This window comes from Schistocerca serialis, chromosome 5 (genome assembly GCF_023864345.2).
Source record: "Schistocerca serialis cubense isolate TAMUIC-IGC-003099 chromosome 5, iqSchSeri2.2, whole genome shotgun sequence".
NCBI classification, from domain to species: Eukaryota; Metazoa; Arthropoda; class Insecta; order Orthoptera; family Acrididae; genus Schistocerca; species Schistocerca serialis.
The window spans coordinates 492,655,407-492,679,778 of NC_064642.1; the positions used below are offsets into that span (position 1 = coordinate 492,655,407).

The 24,372-nt window shown below is 42.7% G+C and overlaps 1 protein-coding gene across 1 annotated transcript in view; it reads right to left on the bottom strand.

Moving 5' to 3' along the window:
• The window catches only part of LOC126481676 (F-actin-monooxygenase Mical), a 561,514-nt gene that overhangs the window by 295,851 nt on the left and 241,291 nt on the right, over nt 1-24,372 (bottom strand). Inside the window, exon 3 of the mRNA XM_050105609.1 lies at nt 13,094-13,135. The gene's annotated coding sequence lies outside the window, so the exon portion shown is untranslated. The remainder of the gene's footprint in view (nt 1-13,093; nt 13,136-24,372) is intronic.

A 24,372-nucleotide genomic window follows, 5' to 3' on the forward strand; every position in this document is an offset into this window, starting at 1 on the left:
GAATGACAATCATAATTTAGGTCAGACCAGGAGGCGTGTTTGGACAGCCTAACTAATGGTTACACCGATCACTCATGAAATGCATGGGTTTTTGATGTGTCACTTCAGATACGTACCAACGTGATTACTTCAATAAGTGGCGTGATTCAATAAACTATTATGTGGTGCTCGGCGGATGTTGTCCCAAGCCTTCAAGGTCGAAATTATGACACCACTTTTAAGCTACTTTATGATACATAAGCAAACCATCGGCAGTCATCAAGGTTACGCTGAGCACCCACTGCCGGCCGCGGTGGCCGTGCGGTTCTAGGCGCTCCAGTCCGGAGCCGCACTGCTGCTACGGTCGCAGGTTCGAATCCTGCCTCGGGCATGGGTGTGTGTGATGAGCTTAGGTTAGTTAGGTTTAAGTAGTTCTAAATTCTAGGGGACTAATGACCACAGCAGTTGAGTCCCATAGTGCTCAGAGCCATTTGAACCATTTGAGCACCCACATCTTGCTTCAAACCTTTCAAATCTGTGGCTAGAATGCCTTCTTTGAGATAGGTATGAACTTATATTTCGGTTATTTTATTAATGAAAAGAGTTTACATTTTTTACTAACAACTTAAATAGCAGCTGTTAAAAGTGAAGACCGCCATCTCAATGTAAGCGTTACAACGTTACATAACATTTTATTGCACTCTTTTAAATATCCCTGGTGCCTGTTGCGTAATGGTACAGGGAGTTGGGCCATAACAAACACATTCTTTCCAGTTTATACTGAGGTCTCACGCACGAATGACTTTGTGCAATCCTATAAGGAAAAATCCATAGGGGTGAGATTATGCGAACGCACTTTCGATAGGACAGTATATCACAACCTAATCCAACGGTGAGGTTTTCTGCTGTTCACAGTAGTTAATATCAAAGTGGGCATATGTACAGTTGTGTTGGAACCACATCTTCTCACGGGCAATAAGTTGTACAGTCTCCAAAAACAAAAGCAGCACATCTCGAACGAGTAGGACGTAACGTGTGATTATGAAACGGGATATTAGCAACCGTCAAGTTGATAGTCAATCGTTGCTAGTGATGTAATATGAGAATGAAATATAAATATTTCACTGACATAGCTACTGTAGTAGCTGAAAACAGTCACAGTTGAAAGAGACCTCATCCGCGAACATTGGGAACTATTCGGCACTGCTGTACTACGCCGTGTAATCTACTGACAGAACTCTGGATTCAACATTATTTGGCCTCATTGCTTGCACACGTTGTTTGTAATAGGTATGTAGTTGCCATCCTACATTGAATTCTTCAAAATGCGCATCTCAATACGAAGTTGAATGATGTCGGTTGATTTTTTTTATATATATATGATCCAACACCACCCACTCAAATTCTATTTTGCAAACAATTATATTTAGAGAACCTTGGTGCGCTCTCTGTGGCTTGAACCATTTACTTTTTCTTAAGTTTCTGTCCACTGACGATAAATTTCATCGAGATAGGCTGATGCTTGTAACATAAACTCTTCTCTCTACATTTGTTCGGTCCTCCGGGCGCGGCATACAGCTGCCACGACTGATGTCCGATCTCTGACATCCAGTCACGAATTTTAAACACTGGTCAAATCAACGCCCCCAACGACATTACAGGAACACAAGCAAGTTTACAAAATAGTTCTTCTCACATATTACTCATTAAATACCTCGTACCTCCTGGAAGGTTACATTCCAACCACTGATTCACTGTCTCGAAAGCAACAAATTAGAGCCGCCAGCGTCTGAATGGTTCTGATGTAAAGATATGGAACAAACTGTGTGAGTCATAATGATTAACATGGGGTACCTGCAACCACTAGGGCAGATATAGAGGGTGTCTTTGTTAAACATACAAAATTTAATAACTTGAGAAGAAGTTGAGATATTTACTGATGGTACGTTTCCACAACTATGGTACACTATATGATCAAACGAATCTGGAAACCCACGAAAATATACGTTTTTCATGTTAGGTGCATTGTGCTGCCACCACTGCCAGGTACTCCATATCAGTGACCTCAGTAGCCGCTAGACATCGTGAGGGGCGCCCCGCGGAACTCACAGACTTCGAACGTGGTCACGTGATTGGGTGTCACTTGTGTCATACGTGTGTACGTGAGATTTACACACTCCTAAACATCCCTAGGTCCACTGTGTCAGATGTGATAGTGAAGTGGAAACGTGAAAGGAACGTACAGCACAAAATCGTACAGGCCAACCTCGTCTGTTGACTGACAGAGAACTCCGACAGTTGAAGAGAGTCGTAATGTGTAATAGGCGGACATCTATCCAGACCATCACACAGGAATTCCAAACTGCACCAGGATCCACTGCAAGTACTATGACAGTTAGGCGGGAGGTGAATAAACTTGGATTTCATGGTCGAGCAGCTGCTCATAAGCCGTACATCACGCCGGTAAATGCCAAACGAGGCCTCGCTTGGTGTAAGGAGCGTAAACATTGGACGAATGAAAAGTGGAAAAACGTTGTGTGGAGCGACGAATCACGGTACACAATGGGGCGATCTGATGGCAGGGTATGGGTATGATGAATGGCCGGTGAACGTCATCTGCCAGCGTGTCTAGTGCCAACAGTAAAAATTGGTCGGCGGCAGTGTTATGGTGTGTTCGTGTTTTTCATGGAGGGGGCTCGCACCCCTTGTTGTTTTGCATGGCACTATCAGAGTACAGCCCTACATTGATGTTTTAAGCACCTTCCTGCTTGCCACTGTTGAAGAGAAATTCGGGGATGGTGACTGCATCTTTCAACACGATCGATCACCTGTTCATAATGTACGGCCTGTGGCGGAGTGGTTACACGACAATAACATCCCTGTAATGGACTGGTCTGCAAAGAGTCCTGACCTTTGGAACGTTTAGGAACGCCGACTTCGTGCCAGTCCTCAACGACCGACTTCGACACCTCTCCTCCGTGCAGCACACCGTGAAGAATGGGCTGCCATTCCCCAAGAAACCTTCCAGCACCTGACTGACCGTATGCCTACGAGACTGGAAGCTGCCATCAAACCTAAGGGCGGGCCAAAACTATATTTAATTCCAGCATTACCGATGGAGGGCGTCACGAACTTTTAAGTCATTTTCAGACAGGTCTCCTGATACTTTTGATCACATAGTGTAACTCAAAATGTTCTTCGTGCTCCTAATACATCACGATATGCGCACCCATAGTGGAGATACAACTAATCTTTATTCCAACTCTCTGCAAGTGTTTTGCAGCATTGCAGATGCGATAGCTGCACGAATGCGATGGCGAATATCGGGTAGATCACGATCTGGTATCTGATACACTTGATTTTCTTGGCGAACCTCCACACGAAAAATATCAGGTTATGTCCACCTTGGACACGGATAAGAGCGGCGGCGCGTAGTGGCAAAGAAGCAACGGGGCCTTGGTAGGTCGCTGTAGGGAGTTGGCGCCACATCTGCACGCACAAGTCACCTAATTCCCGTAAATTCAGGGGTGGGGAGGAGGGGGGAGCGATGAGCTCTGACGCCACATTGAATATCACATCAGACATGGTTTCGACGATTTCAGGTCTGGCAAGTTGGGTAGTCAGCACATCAATTGGAACTCGCCACTGTGTTCCTAAAACCACTTCATCGCAATCCTGGTCTTCTGACATGGCGCGTTATCTTGCTGAAAAATGCCGCTGCCATCGGGAAACATTATCATCATGAAGGGGTGAACGTAAACTGGTACCACTGTAAGATACTCCTTGGCCGTCATTACGGTCTTGAACGTGCTCCACTTGACCCCTGGATAACCACGTGAAAGTTCCCCAGATCATAAAGCAGCCGCTGCCAGATTGTCTCCACCCGCAGTACAGGTGTCACGGAGCGTTTCCCCTGGAAGACGAAGAATTCGCGCTCTCCCATAGGCATGATGATGGTGTCGGGATATCAGACCACGCAATGCCCTGCCACTGCACCAACGTCCAATGCCATTTCAGTCGAAGTTGCTGATGCCGTGGTGTTAACATTGGTACATACATGGGTCGTCGGCTGCGGAGGCCCATCATTAGGAGTGTTCGTGTGCTCTACACATCAATGAAGTCTGATGTTACTTCCCCCACATTCGCCGCCTGTCCTGTTTTACCAGTCTGCCCAGCCTATGGCGTCCGACATCTGCAACGAGGGCTGGCAGCCCAGTCACACGACATCACGATTTGTTTCAGCTTCGTTTCGCCACGTGTTGAAGACGCTCACCACAGCGCTCCTCGAACACCCGACAAGCCGCCCAGTTTCCGAGCCTCCAGGCCATCATCACAATTTGCCCTCGGTCACATTCAGACAGATCGCGCGCCTTCCCCATCCTACACACGGACAACAAGCTCACTGATACTACAAAGCACTGAGTGCGTCGTCTGACTAGCAGTCATTCCTAGCCACGTGACGCTGCTATCGCTTGGACGGGTTTATATCGATAGTAGCTCAGTGTTCATAATATTCTAGCTGATGATTGTACGTTATCATGTGTCGTGGCTTTTTGGGTGATATGCCTGTATACGCAATGCGCGAGACTTGCACCACCTGGTCTGTATAGTGGTTTCTCGTTGTTGTCGTCGGACATTAGTTGTATTACAATCTGAAAGTATTTTACAAAGTGCAGTATCAATTAAGTACAATGTCCCATTTGCTTTAAAAGATTAAGAACACGAGGAGTTACAACAAACTTGCGACATCATATAACGAGAAAACTTAAAACTTAATAATTGATTCATAGTTTACAATAAAAATAGAAAGTAGCTGATCTGTTGCCTGTGTTTAACATAATATGCCCTTATCGGACTGTAGCCTTTCAAAATGGGCAAATTAACATAAAAAAGAGTTCTTCAGCCTCAGTGTTCACCATTTAAGACGAACTACTCGCAATAGCCAAACAGTGGTATGATCCTCGATTACAACATGATTTTTGAGCAGAGTTTTAAAAAATTACGTAGAATCTGTAGGCGAACACAGCTGATTTTTTGTAGTATTCAACCGTTGATAACTTTTCATGAAAAGCAGCGACGAACGCTGGACGGATTAAATTTTCTTTTATTTGCCTATTTAATTTAATATTTTGATTGTATGTCATCTTTGTTCGATTTCTTCGTTTATTGCAGAAAATAACAGGAATAAAAATATGAAAATCCGTTATTTCAGAAACGGTTACTTTGAGAGGCTTTAACACTCACGTTAATCCGGTGTTAGGAATAAAATATAACCGAAAACTGGTAGTTTCAGTGACAACCGCCATCCCTACTGTTTCATAGGGATTTTAGGGTGTACCAGGACTGCGGAAATGTACCTGAAAACAAATCAAAAGCTATATAACTTTATTATTTCGATGTGATAATTAAAACTATATGCCAACCTTTCGTGGGGGTTCTGGTGTGCTGACATCGCAATGGTCTTTACGTAACAAATGAAGCTCTGATGATGAACCCCGAACTTCTAATTTGTACACTGGCGAAGTAAAACGGTGGAACTGGATTCTTATTAAGCTTTTTATCATTAAATTTTCAGTTCAGTCTCGTGATGTCCACTGAAAGTAATTCTCATCTATTTTCTATCAAGAATGAAGAACAGTACGCTGGGGTTAGTATCGTCATCTTCCTGCCCATGCGAAATAACGTTACAGTATTTTAAAAAGATGTTAAATCCAGCGAAACTAAGTTCTCCAGGAAATCACAGTGCATTCGCTGCAGTGCCTGACAATACTGTCCGAAACGTAGGGCGTCTCAAGAAGCATCTGGCACGGCGGCAGTGGTGTGGAGACTGCAATCTCTCAAGTGGTAACTCGGCACTCGTTAAAAACAGCCCGCGGCCGACCTTGACGCCACTGCGGATTTGCGAGTGTTTACTCAATTGGAGCGCGCGCAAAAATACTTGAGCTCGTAAGCAGAGCGTATTTATTGGTCCTGGAATTAGCTGACCGACTTGCGCAGACATGGTGCAGGCGTCAGTAGTCGTACAGTGCCTTCTGTCACACTACCTGCAACACTTGCGCGTTACGATGGTTGCCTACCTGTGAACAACAGCCGTGACACTAGAGGCCTACAGAGGCGAATACAACAGAAACGAGACAGGACACCAAGCGAACACAAACAGCTGCCGAACCACGAAGGAAAAAGGTATTTTTCACATTAACAAAGATTATCAGAGGTGAAAGAAAGGATAAGTGACGGATATCTGTAGTGTGTAGCTCAATCACTGAATCACAAATGTTTATACCATCGCAAGATAAATAGTTTGTACGCACTATTTTCTGGACACCAGTGACACTTTCAGCAGTCGCTTGCTGCTTTTAGAATCATCTTTACGCTGCACATTTACTATCCGTTTTCTTAACTCATTGTCGGGCCTGGTGGTCTATTGGTGAAGTGCCTAACTGGAAACCGAGAGGTCGCAAAACCAAATCCCTGCCGGCTCATAGATATTTTCAGTCTCACTGTAATCTAACCTTAACCTCTCAACGACTTGAGCAGCCACCAGGAATGACATGTGGTTCGGATTCCACATTAAACTGCAGGCTAAACTTTCCTCCAGTTGGATAACGGGAGTAAGTTACGTACACGCAAGTGCCGAAGAGGCGTCCGATAAAAAGACTTGCACTCTGCCTCTGAGCCACAAACAACAACTACTACTACTCTGATCAGCTTACTTAATTAGTTACTGAAACGGGTAAAAGAAAGAAAATTCAAACCAAACGCTTACAGTTATTTGTTTAATTCAGTTGATACTTATGGGCAATTCAGTCCGGAACCGCGTGACTGCTACGGTCGCAGGTTCGAATCCTGCCTTGGGCATGGATGTGTGTGATGTCCTTAGGTTGGTTAGGTTTAAGTAGTTCTAAGTTCTAGGGGACTGATGGCCTCAGATGTTAAGTCCCATAGTGCTCAGAGCCATTTGAACCATTTGATACTTATGGCTGCGAGTGGAATACCATTTCTTGTAGACACGTTGGCCACCTGCGTCGATACACCAACGAATCTGGCAATTCATTCACAGTGTAATCATGGACAAGTCCAAATATAATAGCTTCTTCCGACCATTCCGTCACGTCTCCACGTCGAGCCATCTTACTACGCTGCTTCCATAGTTCGACTGTTTCATACGCAACACTTCACTGCACGATGAACGAACGACGGCCTGAAACTAGCTGCACACTATCTACAGCACTCCAGAGTGAACAGTGTCCTCTTTAAAGGGATTGACTAATATTTTATCGGGTAGCTTATTAAATCATTAGCTAAGTTAACGAAAACTGAATGCGGACAGGACAGAAGCTGAAGCAATGAATTAAAAATTTTGCCAGGGCCGGGACTTGAACCTCGGCCTCTTACTTACTAGGCAGATGTGCTAATCATTACATCACTGTAGGACTGTGACTACAACATCTCCGCGGACAACCTTAGTCCAATTCCCTCCCTAACACAAACTTCAATTCACATCTTCAGCACATTTTCCCCTTCTTAAAATATCGAGGTACGTATGTCTCCAGGAAAATGCAATTCCATGAGATCAATAGATCACCTACGCCTGAGGTACGGGCAGCATTTTGCCACTATGTACAAAGTTGGGATGCTATTCCAATGTCGGAGAGCCTCGACAATATTGACGATTTCGCAAGGGGAGAGGGGAAACTAGGCTGAAGGTGTGACTGTAGTTTGTGTTAGGGAGGGCACTGGACTAGGATAGTCACTGCAGCTGTTGTAGCCGCCATGCTACGGCAATATAGTGATTAACACATCTACCTAGTAAGCAGGACACCCATATTCGAGTCCCGGCCATGGCACAAATTTGAATTCTATCTTATCGAAGATAAGGTTAAGACTCACATGTCTCCAGGAAAATGTAATTCCATCAGATCAACGAATGCGTACTGTTATTTGTTTATTTCATAGCACTCACGGTTAGGCCTATTCTAATATGTTCGCATTCAAAGCACAAGGAAAGTTTGCAACTCAAATATTGGGCACTTGTTCTTATAATTCTGGGAAAAAATTACATTATGCTAAGAATTTTGAGAAAGTTAAACATTTAAAACCATATTTCTCCAAGGAGCACAGCAATCCTACCACAATGGGTCTTCGAATGGGTCTTTACAATGATCACTACAAGAAATATCAGCCCAAATTAACTTTCTTAAAACAGTCTATTATATGCATGGGTAATGAGAAATACAAAAACAGCAAATCAGTCACTTTGTCGATGTGTGGGTGTGTTAACTGATGGAAAAAAAAACAAAAGATTGAAGAGAAATTCGAAAATCTAATTTTATTCTTTTTAGCACATTTTCCTCTGACAGCTGCGCGTCGTGCTCCTGACTATGATATCTTGGGCCAACTTCGGACGAAGGCACATGTAGCAGTCTGCCCTAGGACGTAGCCTAGTTCTGCACGGAGCACTTCGAAGCACGCTGAAGATAGCGCAGCTAAAGAAACTAGCTTACCCACTTCAGCAACCAATACATTTCTCGCTATTTGCTGTGGTATCCAATTAAGTGCCACGGCGTCTCTTAAAAACGACAGCTTTGTGTGCTGCTGGAGATGTGGAAGCAACGTGTACACGGCTTATCACATTCCATTCGCCGCTATGACTTTTATTGCCTGCTGACAGAAAGACCCACATTTCTATCTACATGCTGGCTTCTCAAATCATGCCGCACTAGTATTTCTGCCACTGTGCACACCAAAGACCGCTTTCACACCCGCCCACATTGTTCAGCCGAGCAGAAATAAAATATAGCGTTGTCCTATCGTGATGGCTGTCAGTGTATATCGAGCGATCAATCATCAATGAGGCAAGCGCATGGGAGGGGGGCAGGCCTATCTGTCTGGCAAGTTTACAGGCGACGGAGGTGAGACCTGCTGGACGGTTCAGCAGTACATGGCTGACGTCAAGATGCCTAATATGTGAAGAAAAATGGGAGGCTAGCTGTCGAACACTCCTCTACAATATCAATAACACTGGTCAACAAGTAAACTTTTTTCTTCATCTGTTTTGCACGCGGCTGAACTTGGCCTAATTTCGAGATACTGCATTCAGAGGTGCGACCAGATTTTCTCTATCACGTCACATTTTTAGATAAATAATAATAAATTAAAGATTTTATTTCCAAAACTCGGTAAATATTAATAAAACCATAAGACAATGTTTCCTTTTTATCCACAATATTATGGAAGTTTTGTTGCTGTTATGCTATAATACCGCTTTTAAGCTCCTTTACGGTACACAAAAAAATCGTCGATCTTCAAGGTTACGCTGAAAACAACACCCCCCCCCCCCCCCCCCACACACACACACACACAGAATTTCTATTTTCCAGTATGCAGACACGCGACTTGTTGTACAGGGTGTACGTAAAGTCCGGGAACACTTTCAATTATATATTGCGCAAGAATTACACATCTTAAGAGAAACTCTGAATTTTTTTCTTTTATTTTTTACAAACATTCGATATGTGAATCGTGAGTGACCCGGCGGACGTCAATAGGTAATCGAATTTTTGCCATAACCGTCCCAGCATGGCATCGTCGACTGCTGCAGTCGCTTCCGTACTCTCTCCCGGAGCTCTGTTACATCACGTGGTAGAGGCGGTACATACACCAGGCCTTTAATGTGTCCCCACAGAAAAGTGTAACACGGAGAGAGATCGTGTGATCGGAGAAGCCATTTCGAACTCCATCACACAGAAAGCTCGTTCCGCATCTGAACTCGCCATATTTGCGACTAGCGCTGACTATTGGCAAATTACCAAACTACGCTGTGGCGATATACATGAAAAAACTTTCAGGGTTTCTCTTCAAAATCACATATGTATGATATCTGTACAACGTTTGATTCTTGTGCAACAAACAGTTGATAGTGTTCTCGGACTTCATGTACACACTTTATTTTAATATATAAAACGTAACATAATAAACACTAAAAAAATTATATATATATGGAAAACATTACGTTGTATCGCGTTTCTGAGGGTACATTCTCATTCTACATCACACACTTGAGGCAGAATGATTGACTTTCGGAAAAGCATCATCCACACAATTCCGAAGACGGCAAGAGCTGACAAGTGCGAGAATTATCGCACAATCAGCTTAACAGCTCATGCATCGAAGCTGCTTACAAGAATAATATACAGAAGAATGGAAAAGAAAATTGAGAATGCGCTAGGTGACGATCAGTTTGGCTTTAGGAAAAGTAAAGGGACGAGAGAGGCAATTCTGACGTTACGGCTAATAATGGAAGCAAGGCTAAAGAAAAATCAAGACACTTTCACTTTCATAGGATTTGTCGACCTGGAAAAAGCGTTCGACAATGTAAAATGGTGCAAGCTGTTCGAGATTCTGAAAAAAGTAGGGGTAAGCTATAGGGAGAGACGTGTCATATACAATATGTACAACAGCCAAGAGGGAATAATAAGAGTGGACGATCAAGAACAAAGTGCTCGTATTAAGAAGGGTGTAAGACAAGGCTGTAGCCTTTCTCCCCTACTCTTCAATCTGTACATCGAGGAAACAATGATGGAAATAAAAGAAAGGTTCAGGAGTGGAATTAAAATACAAGGTGAAAGGATATCAATGATACGATTCGCTGATGACATTGCTATCCTGAGTGAAAGTGAAGAAGAATTAAATGATCTGCTGAACGGAATGAACGGTCTAATGAGTACACAGTATGGTTTGAGAGTAAATCGGAGAAAGACGAAGGTAATGAGAAGTAGTAGAAATGAGAACAGCGAGAAACTTAACATCAGGATTGATGGTCACGAAGTCAATGAAGTTAAGGAATTCTGCTACCTAGGCAGTAAAATAACCAATGACCGACGGAGCAAGGAGGACATCAAAAGCAGACTCGCTATGGCAAAAAAGGCATTTCTGGCCAAGAGAAGTCAACTAATATCAAATACCGGCCTTAATTTGAGGAAGAAATTTCTGAGGATGTACGTCTGGAGTACAACATTGTATGGTAGTGAAACATGGACTGTGGGAAAACCGGAACAAAAGAGAATCGAAGCATTTGAGATGTGGTGCTATAGACGAATGTTGAAAATTAGGTGGACTGATAAGGAAAGGAATGAGGAGGTTCTACGCAGAATCGGAGAGGAAAGGAATATGTGGAAAACACTGATAAGGAGAAGGGACAGGATGATAGGACATCTGCTAAGACATGAGGGAATGACTTCCATGGTACTAGAGGGAGCTGTAGAGGGCAAAAACTGTAGAGGAAGACAGAGATTGGAATACGTCAAGCAAATAATTGAGGACGTAGGTTGCAAGTGCTACTCTGAGATGAAGACGTTAGCACAGGAAAGGAATTCGTGGCGGGCCGCATCAAACCAGTCAGTAGACAGATGAAAAAAAAACTCCACCTTCTTAACTCTTCACCAGTTGTCAGCAGTGGCATGCGCCGGGTACTGGTTTGTTTCCTAGTTTCTTCTCTACAGCTCCAGTTGGTGGGAAGCCTTAGCATTGAACAGTTGGATTGTTACAGTGTGAAGTACGGAAAACTGCGCAGGCGGTCGGTCAATGCGATTTAAGCAACGTGCAGTCATTGAATTCTTGACAGCAGAAGGTGTCGCCCCCAAAGGAGATTCATCAGAGAATGAAAGCAGTTTATGGTGACTGTATTGATGTGATTACTGTGCATCGTTGGGCGAGTACGTTTAAAGATGTTGAGGTGGGAACATCTGACCTGCGTGACAAAGAGCTGGATGTCCTGTGACAGCAACCACCGAGTTTCACAAGCGGAATGTTGACAGATTGATTCAGGACGATCGTCGTATCACTCAGGGAGAAACTGCAAGTTCCCGATAATGAAAGACCATCTGCGGGACATCATTATGCTTCTGATGAAGGCGCTGAGAGAACTGCGAGAGTGTGGTAGCGGACATAGAGTGTCGACTTCTTCCGTGGCGGCTTCAGAAAACTTGTTCATCGTCGGCAGAAATGTATCCAATTGGCTGGCGATTATGCGGAAAAGTGAATATTGGTAGTTAAAGATCACATTCTAAGGAATATTTCTGCGTTTGATTTATTAAAATATTCTCATCGAAACCCAATTAACGAAGATGGAGGCATTAATTTTCATTCAACCCTCGTAGTTTAAATACACAGGGTAGTCACTTACTGTCTGAGAAGCTTGTAAGGATGTTGCAAGGTAGGATGTGCAGAGAAATAATTTTAAAAGTTCGATACGGTACGCCGTTTCCGAGTTCATTAGCATTGGATTTAGCCAATCAGGCCGTTGCGCCCACAAATTCAAGCGGCTCGCCAGATGCAGTTAGTCAGTTGTTCTCATAGCGAAGATGACACCGTATGAGACTACTCTCAGCCAATTTTTGTACCGCTCTCTTTTAGGAAATCAAACAGAACACGTTTGGCGACACCATCTCTTGCGGACTGCTTGAATTTGCGCTCGCGATGGACAGGGAGAGGGAGAACGCGCATGCTCTTCCTCACATGCTTTTAACCAAATATGTTCACATCATAGAGTTATAAACTTACAAGTAAGTAAAAAAGTACGATTTATAAAATGTAATTAATACTGACTGTTTGCTTGTACAAACCTCTTCCCATTTAATTCCAAAACATCTGTTTTCTCATCAGAGATTTTCAAATAATTTGCTAGTGTTTTCATGTTTTAAACAGAAACTGCATACAACAGCTACTGTACAGTATTTTGTATGATAAGACACATTTTCATAGTAGAGCATCGCAAATATTAAAATTTCTTCGCTATATACATCACTGGATGAACCACCTACATCCAAATTTTAAATATGCAAGCAATTAAAGCATTTGATACTTACCTTATGCATTTACTGGCACATGTTTGTAATACACTGACAGCGCTTAACACATACACCGCGGGCGATAAAGCTTCCGATATGGTGTCTAATCGTACTACACTATACACTTATCAGTCTAAGCTAAGATCAATCATTTGTTCTCTTTGAATAACGCGGCTTCTAATAACAGAGTATGAACAACTGTCGTTGACATCAGCTCAACTGACAAGACAAATAGCGGAAGTTATACAACTGAATCACTTTCTTACCGGGTACATCAGCGAACTATGTCGATCGGCAGGTTACTCGGTCTGTCAACAGACAAAAAAGAATTTTGAGATAAGTTTCAAATTTTGGAAAAGTTATATTGTTTTGTACATAAATTCGCAAGACACACAAAAACATGCAACACTACGGTGACTACATTATTTTAGCAAAAATCATTGATTAAATTTGGACAACACAAAGCTTACATTAGAATGAGCAGCGGAGTTAATAGATATAATATTTAAGAAAGGAAAGAAAATAGTTCGTAACAATTACAGAGGAATCTCCCTCTTGCTGGTGAGGTATAAGATCTTGTACATGGCACTTCTGAAGATAGCTGAAAGAATAATCGACTCACGACTAGGGGAGTATCAAGCACGATTTAGAAAGGGGAGGTCTTGTGCAGGGCAAATACTAAACCAAAAAAGATAACAGAAATGAGGAAAATCAAGAACTTGAAATATGTGACAACTTTTGTACATCATAGAGGAATTCGGATTCCACAATAAAACAGCAGAAACTTTTAACAGACACAATATCAAAAAGAAATTAGTAAATAAAACCAGGAGTAAGAAAGGGACATGATTTGTAACACTTTTTAACTGTGCGTTAGATAAAACAGTGAGAGAATGAAGAAAATATGTCAACACTTAGGGTGTTCAACTAGGAATAAACCGAAATAAAATCAATATAGGTTGCCTAGCTTTTGCAGATGATATGGCATCAGTTACTGATTCATTGGACAGATCCAAAGATCACAAAACTACAGAAACAAGCAGACAAAATAAGACCAATTATCATTTGAAAAAACACAGTTCATGACAAATTTCAATGGTGTCCCTCCAAATCTAAAAATTCACAACAACACAATAACTGAAACAAACTGCAGAATGGATAATGAGTAATATAAGAGAAAAGATAACAATAGAAGATACAGCACATAAAATGGAAAGGCATTCCATATTACAAAAAACATACAACAAAAATCTTTGCCCTGTAACACAAAACTATGATACCATCTAAGACTGGTACGCCTTGAAACATTATACGCAGCCGAAACACTGTAACAAACAAGATTTGGGCATCTTAAGAAACTGGAAAAATTTGAAAGAAGAACTCTGAGGAAAATACTGGAACCTAAAGCATAACCGAATATACAGGATTTAAGGGAAGAAAGAAATCTGCAAATGGCAGGGAGGTCGAAGGAAGTTCGGGAGCAACGAAAATTAAACACAAAGAAGCAAAACCAGAGTTCATTTATCGTACTCTCCAAAAGGATTATTCATATAGATAATACGCAGTTCACAAAGTTGTATATTTTAGAATATAAATCAGTAACGGTCAGTAGCAGAGGTCTGTATCAATTATTAAATAAGCGTCTACGATAAACACTACTGTCCTGCAACCGCAAAAATGGCGAAGATCCTAAAAATTGGTATCATAATGCGAAGCACCTAGAGTTTAATCCATTTCAGAATACAAAATGTATAACAAATGCAGCTCGAAATTAATAAAAAATGGTTCAAATGGCTCTGAGCACTATGGGACTCAACTGCTGAGGTCATTAGTCCCCTAGAACTTAGAACTAGTTAAACCTAACTAACCTAAGGACATCACAAACAGCCATGCCCGAGGCAGGATTCGAACCTGCGACCGTAGCGGTCTTGCGGTTCCAGACTGCAGCGCCTTTAACCGCACGGCCACTTCGGCCGGCTTCGAAATTAATATTTTTGTTTTGTTTTCCGTGACATTTCTAGGTGTCAGATTTATGCTTTATAATATATCGCTCATTCTGGATAACAATGTTATTTGTTGAACTCAAAATGTAATAATGCCTGCAATGGTATGCATGATTATGTTTATTTGCACTGACAGACTGACACGTATGCAAACCCCAAACAATTACAGTCTTCTTAACCACGACATAATGAGGCAACGAAACGGCAGATAATTTCGAAAGCTGGAATTATCCTTCTTCCACATGTATGAGATTTGATCCTTCAAGTGTTTGCTTTGATACAAATGAGAACTGTGGAAAATTTAACCAGCACATTTACTCTGAGTGGAGGCAAAACTGTGTGCGCTAAAGGAGAATCGTAGTTCTCCAAGCGGTAACTTGATGGGAGCGCAACCTATGTGGCATACGAATATTCTTCTTCTAACTGGTAACTTAAAAAGGGTTTCCTTGTGATAAACGTACTCACATTTCATAATTTAATTACAAAGGTACACATCATGGCTTTTTCAACTTGCAGTGCTCTCAATGAACGAGCATGCCGTATTTGCTCTTTCCACACCCATACTCTTTTGATATTGGTATCGATGAAGTTAAGAATTGTTGTACTTTGCTACAACAGTTGAGATGCCACAATGGGATCTTACAAAATAGTTATGTAATAAACACTATACACTAAATACGAATGATGGAACCGTAGTATATTACCTTCGCAAAGGAGATAATGAGCGCTAACAATGTCTTTCCTGATTAGCTAGTGCACAATTTCTATTTCGCATAATATTTGCACGTAATTCTCTTGTTAATCATAATGGACAGTATCAAATTAAAATCGTTCTGGAAATAATTCTTGCCTACATAATAACAAAATTTCTTGTATTTATGCTCGTACAGTTGGTATCAATTATTACGCGCGGTTCCTTTTTCAGTTATATCTTTGCTGACAGTTCATCGCTCTCCCGTACCAAACGAGATGAACCTCTGTTTCTTGCATTAACTATAAGTATAGTTACGTTTCATTCTTACAAGGGTAGGCCGCGACGTTCGGATCAAAGATTTACTTCAAAGTTTCTACACTTTTAGTAGTCTAGTAGGACTTATACGACTTCGAGAGAATCGTAAGAAAAGTTTTACGCGTCGCTGATGAACCGCTACGTTGCGAACCAGAGCACGAGATGGCGGGGGCCATGTGGTTAGCGATCAAGCTCAGTAATCGCTGGATGGAATACCGCTGGTGATTTTTTTAAATGTATATTATTCAGTATTAGTTACATTATTTATACATACTACACTTGGAAAATAATATACTGAAAAGACACGTGCATGGGCATGAATTTTTATTGAAATTCGAGTTGTTTGCTAATTTTTATAGAACTGCCTTTGCACCTGGACGCTTCGATCTGCAAACACAGGTTTCAAGGACGAGGAGCAGGCTTGGAAAGCGCAAGTCAAACATCGATAAATAAAGGTGCAAATAACTGTATTCGAGAATACGATGAATTACAACATGCGAAAACATGAGGGTAATATACGGTTAATCGGTTGGAATACGATATTTTTCATACAGACGGGGGAAACATTAATTAAAACGTTATCCACTACATCGAAAAGATGCAGTTTTCCCGTACACACAAGGAATCTTCAGAGTTTCTAAGGAAAAACAAAGCTCGCAACATTTTGAAAAATCTCTCTCTCTTCCAACAATCTGGATGCAAACCACACGTAACGCAACATTTTCGTGAATATCTATGCCAAAATCTGGCGATGTCCTATTGATTGTATTTTATAACCATCTTCAAGAGAAACAATTTCTCTTTCGTTGTCAATCTAAAATGAAAAATTTTGAATGCGCTTGATAAAGTTTTTAACTTACCTATATGAATAAAAGTCGCATAATATTTGTTGTACTAATAACGATTCGTAAACAGCCTAATAACAAAGGAAATTCAACAAAAGTTCATGCAAATACAAAAACAAATTCATCAATAAATTTCAGACTTATATATTGGAAAAATACAAATAAAAAAATTGAATGGGACACCGATTTAAAAAAAGACCTCCGCCAGCAGAGTCGCTGAGCACCGGTATATGACTGACGCATAAACTTCTCATTCGATTTTCTCGAAATAGGCCAAGTAATACGCCTTACTGCGTCCACATTATGATGTCCTAATAGACTACTAGAAGTGTACAAAGTTTGAAGCGAATCCGTGATTCGAATGTCGTGCCCTCCCCTTGTTGGTTAAAACTACGCATGATTCGAATTATCGTCTAGAGCAACAAAATCTACTACTGCTACTACTAGAATGGTTCACTGTGACACCTTTTTGAACAAATCTCGTGAAGATGAAGTGGATTACCGAATAAAAAAAAGATTTAAAATGGAAAGTGAACTGCTGTTCATATCTTCGTAACGAACAGTTACAAGAAAGCAATCATGCTGGTTAATGTCCCCTGGTAACTCAAAAACATCAGCTTGATATACAAAGGGCGTTCAAAAAGTTTTGCACAGTCGTCTCAAACTTTTTTTTATTTTTTGCAGGAGGAGAATGATATTTTTTGTAAACATACTTGGAACATTTAGCTATAAGTTGGCATACAAAAGTATTTTCTTTTATTTACAGGTGAGCCATAATAGACCGTGAAGTAGATATCAGGTTGCGACAACGGTCGGTGATAGAGTTCCTCTTCAAGACCGGCGATGACTCTGCCACATCGGTTCACAGGACGTTGCTTCCTGTTTATGGGGAGGACACAGTGGATCGCAGCAGTATCCAGCGGTGGTTGCAGAGGCTTAAAGAAGGTGATTTCTCTCTACTGGACAATTCACGATGCGGTAGACCATCGACGGCAGTGAGTGATGTGAATAAGGAGACCACTGATCAAATCATCCAAAATGACAGATGTGTGACGACACGATAACTTGCTGAAATGACTCGTTTGTCATTTGGTAGTGAGGTATCACTGGTACAGTCACTAGGTACAGAAAAATCTGTGCACGTTGGGTGACTAGATTATTGACAAGAGAAATGAAAACGATGAGGAAGAATGTGTGCGAGTGTCTCATGAAAACCTTTACTGAAGAGTGGAAACAAATGTTTTGACGGCGTCATTACCCAGCATGAAACATGGTTGTTTTTGTCCAAACCTGAGAGCAAAACCCAATCCATGGAGTGGCGTCATCCGGGTTCCCCTCGGAAGAAGAAACCAAGACTTTGACGAACAGCAGGTCGAAAGGCGATAGCCTCCTTCTTCTGGGATCAGTGTAGTGTCATTTTCAATGACTTTTTGGAACCTGGCTCCACAATTAACCGGGACCGTTACTGTTTGTCATTGGACAAGCTGCGACATGCCATCAAGACCCACAGACCACAGCTTCAGGGTCAGCTCATCAGACTACACCATGACAATGCCAAACCCCATACAACCCTTATGATGCAGGAGAAAATCAGGAAAATGGGTTGGAAATTTGTTCCTCATCCTCCCTACAGTCTGGACTTGGCTCCGTCTGATTTTTACCTCTGGCCGTCTGAAGGGCCACCTGCGCGGTAAAGGATTTAATAGTGAGAAAGACCTTGTTTCCTGTGTCAAGCGATGGTGTAAAAGCCAATCCCCAGAATTTTACCAAAGTGCATTTACATCATGAAAAGAACGTTGGGCCAGATGCGTCACAGCTGATGGAGGCTACATTGAGTAAGCTCAATGTATAGCTTTATGTTCCAAGTATGTTCCCAAAAAAAATTCATTCTCCTCCTGCAAAAAATTAAAAAAAAATTAGACGACTTTGCAAAAGTTTTTGAAAGCCATTTGTATATTGATGGAAAATAATCTCAACACCAAGAAGGAGCTGTGCGACATAAACGAAAGTTAGCAGGCCCGTTTCTACATATGAAAGATAAATGTCTATACAGATCTCGCGCCAGTCGCTGGTAGCGCCACTATGAGGATGCAAATCAGGTTTGCTTTAAATTCAAGCTTTAACGGTCTTACTGGGTTAGGTATCTTTGAGATTGGACGTGGTGAGATGATGTCAGTCAAGAATGCCTTTAAGGCGATAAAGACGCGGTTATCAACACCTCACTGACTTTTAACAAGTTCGTGTACCAAGGCTACGAGAAGTTTGGTTCAAATGGGTCTGAACACTATGGGACTTAACATCTGAGGTCATCAGTCCCCTAGACTTAGAGCTACTTAAACCTAACTAACCGAAGGGCATCACACAGATCCATGCCCGGGGCAGGATTCGAACCTGCGACGTAGCGGTCGCGCGGTTCCGAACTGAAGCGCCTAGAACCGCTCGACCACAGCGGCCGGCTACGAGAAGCTGGATTTTCCTTCTGCCATATTGTAAGGCTTGGCAGGAATGTAGCCACTGTACGTGATGCTGGCAGCGGTGGTCACCAGAATGTACGGTCGCAAGAAGACCGGGCTCCGGGCGCCCTCGTGGCAATACGGAGAGGGAAAACCACTGTGTTCGGCGTGTGGCTCTGGCGCTTTGAACTTCACCTGCAGCAGCAATTTGAGGAGCAGTTGACACACAGTGACACAGAGAACTGTTACAAATCTGTTACTTCAAGGTCAACTCCGAGCCAGACACCCTATAGTGTGCATCTCACCGCCCCAAACCACCGCCATTTGCAACTCCAATGGTTTCCAACATTGTGTTTACTGGTGAAAGCTGGTTCAGCTTCGATGAAAGTGATGATCGTGCTATACACGCTGGACCGACGCCTAGAGTGGTCTGGAGTGCGATTTCGTATGAGAGTACGAGCACTCTCGTGGTTATCACACGCGTCCTGGCTGCAAATATGTATGTCAGTCTGCCAGTGACGAACAGCGTTCCAGGGGTTTTTAACCCAACATGCTCTATAGGTGCTCTAGGGTGTCGACATGTTGCCTTGGTCTGCTCGATCAACAGATCTGTCACGAATCGAGCACATATGGAACGTCATCGGACGACAACTCCAGCGTCAGCCACAAACAGCACTCACCGTCCCTTTATTAACCGACCAAGTGTAACATGCACGGATCCCCATCCCAGGAACTGACATCCGGCTCCTGTACACCATAAGGCATACACGTCTTCGTGCTTGCATTCAACGTTCTGGCGACTACGCCAGTTATTAATGCACCAGCATTTCACATTTGCAACAGCTTACCTGGCGTTTACATTAACTTGTGACCTTGCTATGTCAATCACTTAAATATGTTACCCAGACAAATGTAAGCCCAAAATTTAATTTCTCTACTTTAATCATTTTTTGGTGTTGCGGATTTTTCCGTCAGTGTGTTTTTTATTCTGGTTCCGGACAGAACCTTATTTGTGGTGGTCAAAATATATGGGAGACCCCATGTAGTTACAGAATGGTAAGTGTATTTCTTTAACAGCCGCTGTTTCGTTCCAGAGACTGTCGAATACCGTTGTTATAATTGCGAGCCAAAGTAAAAGGAAATGCGCAGTGGCTGGGCAAAGCTGTGCTGGTGGGCGAGACGCGGGCCCGCGGGGCGCCGGCACGCTCTCGAGGGCGCCACGCCTGCTGCTAATGAGGCCCTGCTGCCCACACAGGCCGCCACGAGCGCCGCCTGCGCCGCCGCTCTGCACGCACACATCACACTACACTACCTGCACTCCGTACTTCCAGCCACGCGTCCGGGGGCTGAGACCTTCCGCAAACTAAGAACCTCCTGCGCCAATTAAACTTCTTTTCATACCAAAGGCTCGCGACGCCGCCCAATGTTCCAGCGGAGATGGGGGGAAAGGACTGCATGATTCATGATAACGCGGCGTGCCGACACTACGCCGCACGGGCCACCGGCCTTTCTGCCTGGAAATCTGTGCGACTTAGCCAGGCCGCTTTAATTATCTACCACAGATCAAATCACAGGCCTCTACCAAATTAGCAGCTATCTCAGTAACGCTACAATACACATTCCCGACAAGCTGCGGAATGGAATAGCGAGCAACACGATCAGAAACATAATTATTTGCCTCTGTCTATAGTCGCACTTACATTTTGTCTAATGAGGCGGTCGCCGAGAGCTCCATACTTATAGACACAGGGGGGGATAACGAAGAAACCGGGATACGCGGGCAAAGGCTGTCGGCTGACAACTGTAGGTAATACACTCAATACAAAAAATAAATAAATAAAAATAAAAAAGACACATTATGAACAAATTATCTGGATTTGATGGAAATCGGTAGATGTGATGTACAGGTACAGAGAAATAAATGATAATTTCAGAAAAAATTGTGATGATTTATTCAAGATAAAGAGCTTCGCAAATTGAGCAAGTTGGTAACGTGTTGGTCCATCTCTGACCCTCATGCGAGCACTTACTTGGCTTAGCACTGATTCATGTAGTAGTTGGATGTTCTCTTACGGGTTTCGTATAAAATTCTGTCCAATCGGCGCGTTAGATCGTCAAAATCTCGAAATAGTTGAAAGGACCTGCTAGGAATGCTCCGAACGTTCTCAATTAGGGAGAGACGCAGTGACCTTGCTGGCCAAGAGAGGGTCTGGCAAGCAGGAAGACAAGCAGTAGGAACTCCCGCCATGTGAGGGCGAGCATTACCTTGCTAAAATGTAGCCACAGGATGGCCTGCCATGAAAGCGCAACGAAAGCGTAGAACACTGTCGATGGAGCTCCGTCCTGGAAGGGTGTTGCGGATGACAATCAAACGGGTTCTGCTATGGAAAGAAATGACTCCCCAGGCCATCACTTCCGGTTTTTGGGCCGTATGGCTGGGACAGTCAGGTTGGTATTGCACCGCTGTCCGGGCGACTTCAGACACGTCTTCACTGGTCGTCGGGGCTCAATTCGAGAAGGGACTCATCACTGAAGACAACTCTACTCAATTCCATGAGATCTAGGGCGAAGACAGCGGTACGTCCACGATACTCTACCCCCTGTTGTGTTCCCCTCCATGGCAAGCCTCTTGGGCTCCCATTTCAGCAAGATAATGCCCCGCCAAATCTTAGCTTGGCCAGCAAGGTCGCCGCACCTCTCGCCAATTAAGAACGTTTGGACCATTATGGACAGGGCCCTCCAACATGCTTGGGATTTTGACGATCTAACGCGCCAGTGAGACAGAACTTGGTAAGATATCCCTCAGGAGTACATGCAACAACTATCAACCGATGCAAAGCCGAAGAACTTCTTGCATAAGGGCCAGAGGTGGACCAACTTGCTTAATTTGTAACGCTCTTTCTGTTGAATAAATCATCAAATTTTCCTGAAATGATAACCATTGTTTGCCTCTACATGCACATCACGTCAGCGATTTCCGTCCTACTCGGATAATTCCTTCAAGATGCGTCTAAGATTCCTTCAAGATGCGCCTAAGCACCGCATGAACTCCACAAAAGCGATGAAATAGCATTTCTCAAAATGTTTTCTACAGCGTAGCACCACTTCCCACCATCGTTGCGGTCTTGGTGGTTTCCAGTTATTAACATGATGGGAAAAACTTCAAAATGTCAAAGTTCCGTCAAGTAAACGATTTATTCATACGTGAATAGTTTTAGGACGAAGTTCATCCACAGGTGCCGGCGTGCAAATTTCAAATTTACATCTATCCCTCCGCTACCCACCTTACGCTGCGCGATGGAAGGTACTACTTCTGGTACTACAATCACGTCCCCCAAATGTGTAGCATTCCTGAATGGTACATAGGGAGTCTAGATATGAGCTTTAATTTGTCCGATTTTCTCGTCGTGTTCGTTTCGCACGAGGTAATACGTGGACCGAAGCAAACTGTTGGCTGATTATTCTTGGAATGCCGGCTCCCGTACTTAACAGTTAACTTCACAGCGATGCACAACGCCGCGTCTCTTGTGTCCGCCACAAGAGTTTTATCTCCGTTACGCTCTCACGCTTACTAAATGAACCCGTGACGAAACGCGCCGCTCTTCTTTCTGTATTCTTTATTTCTTGTATCAGACCTGTCTGGTAAGGCTTCCAGAGCGCCGAGCAGTACTCTATAATGGGTCCAACGTGTGTTTTCTAAGGCTCCTCTTTCCTGACTGACATAAATTTCTTTACGGTTCTTTCAATGTATTTCAGCCGGACATCTGCTTTTATGTCCTCCTTCCACTTTAGGTCTCTCTCGACGGTAACTTCTAGGTATTTTAAGGGGTGGTTTTGTCAGAAATTTATCGCCAATAGTGTAATCCAATAGCACTATCTTCATCCTCTGCAAGATCTCGCTAGGCTTTAGACACTATTTTTATAACCTAACCAAGACTTAGCTCGGTGTTTTGCACATACTGCTGTTTAGCTGTGGTTACAAAATATCGTAATTCTTCGTTTAATCAAAGGACAAAATTAAGGTCGCCATAATTCCTGTCTGACAAACCGGAACATCTCTCTCAAAAAAGACTAAAAATGGACGTAATATGGGGAAGTGTAAACCGGGACAAAGAGGGGCACTTCTCTTAAGCTTAAAAATATATACCAACAAATTACCGTTTTTAATCGGGAGATTGCGAGCCACTGCAGCTATACCAAAACAACGGACCTTTGAATGACCATCGGATGTTTCTTTGACAGTGTCGGATGCTAACACTGCTTTCACAATTGTTGTTAATTTTGTTATGCCCAAAGTCACATTTTTGGCAGCTTACCCTAGAAGTATAGTCCACTGATTTCAAAGACATATGACGTTTAACGGTACGATAGAACATTGGTAATTCCGCTGCTGTTACTAATTTGCCCTGTTTAAATGAATTTGAACAAAATATAAGTCAATTTTTTTGAAGGGCTTGCAGAGTACACGTTTGATTTTGCTTTATGCTAGCTAAATGATTCTTAATATCTGCTCTTGCCCCATGTGAAAGGGAAATAAAACACAAATTACATAGTCACATCTTCCTCACTTTGTGAAGAACCATTTTTCTGAATTTTTTCTTGGAATGAACACTTCCTCTTTGATTGTTTCACGTGAACGCAAAATACCAAACACTTTAATCACAAGTTACCCATAATACGACTCAGACAGACGTACTACTGAAACACTTAAAATTAACTGAGGCAAGGGGCAATAATGTAAACTCAGCAGCGTTACCATGCAATAATGCTTTTAAGAGATTAAGCCGGGTGTGATAATAAAAGCTTTCGTCATTTAGCGTAGCAACTGGAGTTAAAAGATAGATCCACGAAAGAATTTGAAAAAAAGATAGATGAAAATATTTCTCTGAAATCCGAAATCTGGGCCACGGATTTCTTTAGTCTGAAACCGGGACTGTCCAAGAAAACCGAGACGTTTGGCAACCCTGGACAAAATGAGCATACTTGTCTCTCTTGAGCTGACTGCGCGATATTTCATCTAAGATACCAAGCGAAGTTAAATTCGTAGAGATAATACAGATATGTCGACTATTAGAAAAAAGCCATATTTACGACAAGAGCACCAGTGTGTCAGCAGGGCGCGGGTCTACGGGGGTGGGGGTGGCATCGGGGTATCTGCCCCGGGCCGCAGTTTCAAGGGGCGCCCAATTCATACTCTTCAAGAAAAAACTTGTATCATAAACCACCAAACATCCA